Below are 9,552 nucleotides of genomic sequence, written 5' to 3' on the forward strand. Positions count from 1 at the left end.
ACCTTTGACCTAGCCATTTATTGCCACTTGTCACCTTTATTGCCACGTCATCGTATTCAAATTTTGGGGATAAAATTTGCCCCCAAGTTTATTATATGATATACTCACATAATAAAGTTTTTCTCAACTGCCGACGACATAAAAAAAGAGAAAACTGACTTTACACATTCTCCCGCCTTTGCAAACAAACCACGACATCTTACCAGACCACGATCATTGTAGTTAACTACTCCCAATCGCGGGGAAGAGAATAGCAAAAAGAATTTCAAGAGTCTAAGGGTAAGTGAAAATTTCCACTATTTTCCTTTAAATAGTCCAATAAGTGCTCTCAATTCATAAGCAAAAAATAGGCTCACAAACTTCCCATTTTTTCCTTGGCCGAAACCTTCAAGATTTCCTCTCCTCTTGGCCGAAAACTTCCAAGAACTCCAAGAAGGGCTCCAATATTCTTCAAGCAAACCCAAGGAATCTTCAAGAAATCAACACCTCTTCAAGATATTTGGGTAAGCTCTTCTTCCTCGTCTCCATTTGTAAGTTTTTTTTTTAAACTCTAAAATTCACATAAAAGCTTGTTAAACCCTTGTATATGTCGAAACCCCTTTTAGAATACACTCTTGGATTTGTGTATGAATCTTTGGTGAATGATGCAATTTGTGGCTGTTTTGATGTAGGTTAGGCTATGGGTAAATCAATTTTGTCTCCAATTTCATGAAAATTTGAAGAAAAAATAATTTTTCACTCCGCATTGCATATTTGGGTTTATGGGTATTTGATGAGCATATGAAATCCCTAGAACCTTATGAAATTTTCAAAGCCCACCTTTTGATCTTGTTGTAGTGTCCTATAAATGGAAGAACATGTTTGTGCCTCAAGCCTTTGAGATTTATGGACTTTTCAGATCCTATTACTGTTTCTGGCCTTTAAATTCTCACATGATTAGTAGTAAAGTCTAGCTCCTCGGAACTAGATTATTAGGGATGCATGTGTATGACCGATCGGCCTTTCTACACAAACTGCTCGGATGCCTGGCCTAATATCTCAGACACCACAAGAACCACTCGGGGGAACCACCGTATCCGCTCGGACCATCACCCAACCGATCGGGTGCACCTACATCCATTCGGACGATCACCCAGCCGATCGGGTACACTCACATCCGCTCGGATGATACGCCAGCCGATTGGGCGCACCCCCCATTCATTCAATCATCATGCCATTTGCTCGGACACACGCGCGCCATCCGATCGGACACCACGTGGACCACTCGGGGATCACGGCATCTGCTCGGCCATGCCGCGCCATCTGCCCGGACGCCATGCGGACCACTCGGGCATCACGGCATCTGCTCGGACACACGCACGCCATCCGATCGGACACCACATGGACCACTCGAGCATCACGGAATCCGCTCGGCCATCACGCCATCTGCTCGGACACGCCGTGCCATCCGCTTGGACACCGCACGGATCCGCTCGGACATCACGCCATTCGCTCGGCCATCAATGCTCCCAAGCCTTAGGCACCAAAACAAAATTTTTGATTATGACTCTTGCCCTCATACATGTTTATTCTGGGGAGTAGAAAATATTTTTACTACCCAGTAAAATATTTTCTAAGTAGTAAATAAATATTTTTCCTTTGCACTAATTGATTTATGTTTGTGTGGTTCACTCACCTCCCCATACTTTTTTTTTTGTAGATGAATCCCTTTGACTACAAGGGAGGTGACAACCATACAAACTCTGACTCTTCACTTCCCAAATCAAGCGACACTCCTCAAAGTAGTGACTCTTCATCCAAATCTCCTAGCAGTCGTACTCCCGAAGACCACCTTCGTCACCTTAAGAAAATCCTTCCCCGGTCGTCTTTATACTTCCTCCACAAAGAACAGTTTCTCAATCAACAACTTCAGCATTTGCCAATGAGGGTGAAAAGATCCAATCGACTTCCTCAAGAATAAGATCCTCAAGTGGCTTGTAGAGCGACACAGAAGGTAGTGGAACGTGGTGAAGCCCAAACTACAGCTTCTTCAAGACCGTTGCGACAGGTCCAAAAGCTAGCAAACCCCGGAGAAAGACTATCTAGAAATTTACAACTGAGATTCAGCAAGCAGCTGTTCTAAAACCAAGAAAAGACGAAGACGAACCCCCTTCTTGGTTCATAGCCAAACAGTCTTAACTTAACTCCAACATGTTCAATAAACACATTCAGGCTTCAGGCCTTGAAGGAGCAAACGTGATATGCCCGCGACCTCATCAGAGAGCTAACAAGCCTGGTGGACCCTATTGCGTCTGGTCCAGATACCATGTTTTTGCAGGAGCTACCATTCCACTGCACCCCTTTTTCCGGTCAGTAGCAGATTATTTCAATGTCTCTCATTTCCTGATAGCTCCTAATGGGATTCAGGCATTATCTGCTTTATATATTCTTTATTACCTTCAAGGTTGGGAGCCACCAACTCCTGATGAAGCACATTACCTTTTCGACCTTAGGACTAACCCAAGCCATAAGAATACAGGTTTTTTCCACCTCTTCCATAGGCATAAAGGGATTACATACCTCCATGGTATCGCGGATAAATCGAATCCCATAAAATACTACATAGAGTATTTTCTTACTTCAGACATTAAGGCCAAAAATTTGGCTTTCAACACATGCAGGCCCTTTCCATCAACCCCTACCAACTAGGGAAATGCATTCCCGGGCAGAGGAACTTGCTAGTATGTCTACCGAAGAGAAAAATGTCAAAGGGTTGGTGACTGTGGACAATCTTCAGCTGGTGGGGCTTTTACCAAGCAATCAAAACATCATAGAAGATAGCACTACTGAAGAAGAACACACAACTGACCAGTCAAATGCTGACACTGAAGTAGTGACTAATAAGTTCTCTCCTGAACCATCTCCCTACTTACGCTGACCAGGTGACCTTATTATTAGGGAACCCCTTCCAGAGGACCATCGTAGACGTGCCATTCCTACAAAGCCTGGGAAAGGAGAAACCCTTGAGCTTGATAGAATGTCAGCTCGTCATCTGAAGAAGAGGACGACTTTCTTGATCAAATTCTAAACTCAGGTGTTTCTGCTAATCAGTAACCATAGTTTGGTGTTTTGATATAAATAACTTCCTTCAAGACTGATTGTATTAAATCTGTAGAGTTATGTGGTAATAGTAAAATTTTCATTTACTTTTATATTGTCTCCCATTTTTACTAACAAGTCTTGTGCTTCACTCTTTTTTGCAGATCCAGATATGTTCAGACAATTCAACACTTCCACTGCCCAAAAGAGGAAACCTGGGGAGGGTAGTAGCTCAAACCCTTTGAGCAAAGTTGCGAAGACAATACCGACCAGTCAGGGGAGATTACCTGACCAACCTATCACCATCCCACAACTGACTCCTTCATTGATTCCTCCTTCTGCTAGTTTAACACCTACCCGCTCGGCTGGCTTAAGTGAGTCCCTTTGCATTGCTAGTGATATTGGGAAGGAATTGCTTGACCAGACTCTACACCATGCTTCAACTACTCAAACCTTTGAGTCTTTGCCTCGGCTCAGTGTTGAAGTTGTCCTGCAAAGGGGTCTTGCCCAACTAATGAGTGTAAGTATTTTATCCTCAAGACATCCCATTTTGTTATTAATTACTTTTACTTTAAGTAACTCTCTATTATCCATTTCAGTCACTTGTCACCATCAGTCATGCTCAGCACCGAGCAGTAGACTATAAGGAGTTGATCAAAGTCTTAAATGATCAGCTGGTGGAAGCCCAAGCCAAGATTGAAGCTTTAACTACATCCGAAGGGGATCTTCGATCCAAGGTCGAGCAGGCGGAGAAGACCATCGCCGAGCGGGATGGATCTCTAAGAGAAACAAATCCAAACCAACAAGGTGTTGACTGATCAGCTGGAGAAAATGACTTGTGAGAACGAGGAGCTAAAGCGAGAAAAGGAAGCCGATGTTGCTCGCTATGAAGAGATTTGTTTCAACTGCTTCTACCAGGTATGGAAGTTGAACAAGCCCCTCAACCTCGACTTTCTCTCAGAGGAGGCCAGGGCAGAAGAACTTGCCAAATGCGAGGCAAAGGCCGATGAGGAGGCAGCCAATCCTGCTGGTGTTATGCCTTTTTCTCCTACTTTATCATTCTGACCAGAGGACGTCACCGATGTCGAGGATGGTGTTGATCAACCCGTTAACAGTTTACCAGACTAGTGATCATACTTTAGCCGGCCAAAGAGTATCTTATTCGACTAGTAGACACTTATCTCAACTATCTTCTTATTATACTTTGCTCGTACGGCCGATCTATTGGTATGTATACTTTACTTTTATTTTTGCTAACTTGAAACATTCTAAGTCTATTTAGACTTAAAAAATTATAAGTTTTTTGTGAATAGTAAAGTCACTCTTATGTATACCTTATATTTTCACATGAGTACTTAGTTTTCTAACTTAGAAATTCTAGACATTTCATAAGTCCCTACTAAGTATGCTTTCTCACACTCTTATTGCTCTAACATTTTATGAGCATAATGTTTATTGTCACATGAATATTTGCTTTTAACTTGAAATTTTGAAAAATTCCAAGTTACTTAAGCTTTGTTAAACAAGTTAGCTCAATGACATTTTTTTACTTCAAAATTTACAAGTCAGCCTTAAAACAAATATCTTAACTCGTGCTCTTATTGCCTGTGTTAAATTATGTACCAGTGCACCCCATATGTAAATGGTATGCCTGGGTCAGCTGCGTTGCCGCTTCCAGAGCAAGTGCAGCCTCGCGGTGTTGCCGATCAGCCTCTTCCTGCCGTCGTCTGATCTCTTCGCTTCTGGCATCCATCTCTCGTCTTTGCTGCTCAAATTCAGCCTTCTGCCTGGCCATCTCTTCAGCAAATGACTCTTGCCGAGTGCTGAATTACGCCATCTCCTCTTGGAAGGCCCCCATTTTTGTGAATCGGGGCTCATACTTGGTCGGCTTAACTCGTGCTCTTATTGCCTGTGTTAAATTATGTACCTGTACACCCCATATGTATAAGCTCATACTTGCTCTGGGTTAGTATAAAGGGTATGTTGGTCATTTTAATTTAGAGATATAGATGGAAAGTATTAGGCTTTGACTAGAACATAACAGAACACTCCCCAGCTCTCTTTCTCTTAATCTCACGATTCTCTCTCTCTCCCTTTGGTGTGTATTGAAGCTAGAGGAATCCTTGAGGAAGCTAGGGGGAATTAGTGGCTGAAGGCTTAAGAAATTGATGGCTGGAGCTGGGATTGATTGAGGTTCAGTTCAGGGGTCATGATTATCAAGGAGGTAAGCTTCAATTCCTGCTGTTGATTATGGTTTGATTTGCTTATTTTGGTGTTCTTAAGTTTTGAGTTCAAGAGATGTATTTTGGGTTGTGAAGGAGTTTTGGCCTAGATTTTAGTGTGGTTATGTTTTTTATGATGTTTGGGAACATTTAAGAAGCTTAAATCTAGTTTTAGGTTGGGTCTAGGTTGAATTTTGGAAGGTTTAGCCTGAAGAAAACGCTGAAAGAAGCTGGGTTTGCGGGGGCGCGCTGCGACCCTGTTCATGGGCGTCGCGTGGCCCCGGGAGCCTGGGGGGCTTTCTGTCTCATAGGCGTTGCGACCCTCAGGGTCAGGTCGTGACCCGCATGCCTGTAGGGATTGGGGGCTGGCGCCTCTGACCAGGGGGTGCGCCACGACCCCCAAAGCCAGATCGCGGCCCACCTAGGTAGCCCTAACCAAAAAAATTTTTTAGGCTCGGGGACTTAAACTTAAGCGCTCAGAACGATTTCTACTACCCAGTTTAGTGGAAATCTAAGTCCCGGAGGCTCGTATATTATTCCAAAGCTTTTAATTGGTTTAGGGTCTTAATGGTTATCCACTATCGCATTGTGACTATGTTATACCGCAAGGGCTCAGGGTTAGGGATCGTGCTTGGGGCTGTCATACGCTCGCTGCTCAGGACCTGAGGTAAGAAAACTGCACCTGAGTTGTGGTTGGGGATTAAACCCCCTAACATGAATATATTATGAATATGAGCATATCTATAATTGAGAATATCTGGATGGGCATGCATGTATACGTTGCCATTGATTACTTGCTATGTATTGTGTATTTGAGAATATATATGTTTGCAGGCCGGCCTAAGGGTGCCGGGGACCGATAACAAGCATGCGGGACGTAGCCCAACCTAAGGGTGCCAAGGTCGGCTAAGAGGCCAGGGAACTCAACCTAAGGGCGTCGAGCCTGGATATTTTACCATAAACAGAAGTGTGGTTCACACTTAATCGTTATTATTAATTGATGAGTTTGGTTTACATATTTGACTGAGTTGAATAATACTGTTGGTTAGTTATTTAGAACCTATTGTTAATTGAGTTTGATGATTTATATTTACTGCTTTTATACTGTTGCCTTGTTGTGCATAATGGTTTACATTTTCTTGCTGAGCCTTGGCTCACAGGTGCTACGTGGTGCAGGTAAGGAAAGGGATAGTGGGACCAGCCATGAGTTGGAGAACTTCAGGGGCGGTGTGTACATGTGTAACGCCCCAACTCCAGGGACCGCTACAGTGCACATTACAAACAGTGCTAAACTCGCTAATCGAGTCAAGTGGCCATAAACGTGTAACTAAGTGTGATTAGGTTTAGGGATTAAAAATTTCGGTTGAGATGTAACGTTTCACTAGAAAGTTTAATATATACATTGGGATCCCAAAAATATAATTTAAGAGTCTATTACAAAAGAATATTTACAACAGGCCGTTCTAAGCGGAAAAACAGGGTTTAACCCTAGTTCCTCTTTCAAACCTCGCCCAAGTATTGGTCGAGCAGCTGCATATGTACACGTCATCACCTAAGCTCTCCAACTCAAGGATGGTCCAGCTTCCTTTTGCCTTTACCTGCACCACAAAGCACCCGTGAGCCGAAGCCCAGCAAGAAAACTCATATGCTCATAAACAGTCATATCATGATATCAAATCATATTTGGCATGCCTAGCAATCATAGCTCTACTCAGCATGCAAATGAATTCAAACAAATGCTGGGGTATCCAGGATAAGAAATCCTGGCCTTCTGATTTGAGGACTATCAAGTCAATCCTAATCAGATGAGTGTCGTAACACTATAGGTTCCGATAAACCATGCTGAGTGACCAACAAGCAAGTCACTAGGGGCCTCAATGCCCAAGCCATGCATATGATGATCAAAATGATCATACAGAGCTCATAGCTCTGATCAGATGAGTGAATATCACTTGAGGTTCTGGTAAACCATGCTGAGCGACTGACAACCAAGTCACTAGGGGCCCAGTGCCCATAGCCATGTAACGACACCGTTACCTAGGCTTTCCTGCAATGGCTCTTATCAAGTGAGTGACTGACAAGCATGTCACTAAGGGGCCGGTACCCATAGCCATGTGACCTAACAGTCACGGGGCTCGCTGGCCCTGACTCTAGATGACTAGCCTTTGGCTAGATAAACGCTTGTTTATATTCATCAAACTTGAGGTCAGTCCTGCATTAATACTCTTTGAGTCATTCAATGCAGAAGGTCGATTAGGTCTAATCGACATAGCTTGCACTAATTACACTAGGGTCGTTTTGACTAGTGAGTTAGTGCAATGTGACCAGTGCCCAGTACCACTGCCGAACCTGACTAGTGAGTCACAGCTTCACAGTTGATACTAACACCTTTGCCAATTCTGACTAATGAGTCAGCCCTGTGTGACCAGTGCCCAGTACCACTGCCGAACCTGACTAATGAGTCACAGCTTCACAGTTGATACTAACACCTTTGCCAATTCTGACTAATTAGTTAGTACCATGCACAAGTAAGCAATGCTATCAATGTGTATCATATGCCAATTATCCACAAGAAGGGCATTCAGCATGCTTACTTAACAGTTGCTAGCATAATTATGATCATGCACAAACACAGAGACTCAAGCTCTGACCAGTCTCATACTCATCATTCATGGCATGCCCTAATCACATGTTTCTCGTGCATCACATACATCACACTTAGTCATCCAGCATGCCTCAACAATAATCATATGCAAATGGGCAAGATTGCCAAGCATTCATTATGCTATCAATTTTACATTTAAACATCCAACATGCATCGATCATAGCCATGCATGTCACACATGGGGTGCAGTTTTCTTACCTTAAAGTCGAGCTAGAATGATTTAAAGAACGACCGTTGAGAACGATCAACTTTTAGTCCCTTAGCGATCACCTAGTCATAACCAAATATGGAACACCATCAATAACACGATAATAAAAGGTTTTCAAACCAATATCTAGCCTCCAAGAGATCAATCCAAACTAATCCAAGTAGTAGGGACACTCCCAAGGCCCACGGCTAAGTTCCCAGGGTCAAAACGAGCAAACGGGGTGAAAACAGGGCAAGGGCTGCGACCCTAGTACCTTGAGCCGCGGCCCCCAGGGTTCTCTGAGGCAAGGGCCGCGACGTCCAGCAAGGCCAATTTCCTGACACCTGCTTCATCGAACTAGGGCCGCGGCGCTCAAGAACAGGGCCGCGACCCCCAACCCTGGGCCATTCCCAAACGTGTTTTAAGCACTCCAAATCCTCCAAAAACATACCCAAACATTCCCCAATCATCAAATCAAAGTTCCCAAGCTTCCCAATACTCCAAAACCCTCAAAACCCAAGGTTCAAACTAACCAAAAACTCAACAATTCACAAAGTCCAATTCTAAGCTTAAAAACTTTAAAAACTTAAAACTTCAAACTTAGATTACCTTTGATTGGGTTGTTTTCCGTCAAATCCTTCTGTTAAGAAGCTTCTAATCTTTCCTAGGATCGCTATGTCTCGACCCTCGCTTGATTCCGATTCCTAGAACTCAAGATTTCCTCAAAAATGCTCAAATGGTATAACGGACTATCGAGAGAGAGAACAAGAGGTTTTCTAACATACGTTCTTATCTGGGAAGCTACTTCAAGCTTAAGTAACCTCAAATAAAACCTAGTGCTCGGGGTCCCGAAAACACCATCGAGGATACTATTGTCAAAACTTCCAGAATTCCATCCTGATCTCAAATACTCCCAATCTATCACCAAATAAACATTTCTACTACCCCAAAATTGACCCTGTTATGACAAAACCGCTAATCCATAGATATGACCGTCTCATGCCGAACAGCTCGAATATATCTCCATAATAATGAAATCTCATTCACAAATTACAATATGCACCCAATGGCCAAATTACCAAAATGTCCTTGCAATTAAAATATAAACCCATATGCATGCATTCACCATCATATACTAATATAATTCACATAAACATGCATATAATCATTAAATACCATAATAAATCAATTATGGCCCTCCCGGCCTTCTAATCAAGGTCCTAAACCTTATTAGGAAATTTAGGGCATTACAACATGTGCGGCCTGCTCGATCGCCACGGTCAGGATAGCCTGAGAGGTTCTAGGGTCAAACCCTGATTTTCAGCTTAGGACGACTAAATTATATTCTAATTGTCTTTTACAAGTCCATAAATTGAACTTGGGGATCCTGTGTATAAACT

Source organism: Humulus lupulus, chromosome 7 (assembly GCF_963169125.1).
Source record: "Humulus lupulus chromosome 7, drHumLupu1.1, whole genome shotgun sequence".
In the NCBI taxonomy this organism is placed as follows: domain Eukaryota; kingdom Viridiplantae; phylum Streptophyta; class Magnoliopsida; order Rosales; family Cannabaceae; genus Humulus; species Humulus lupulus.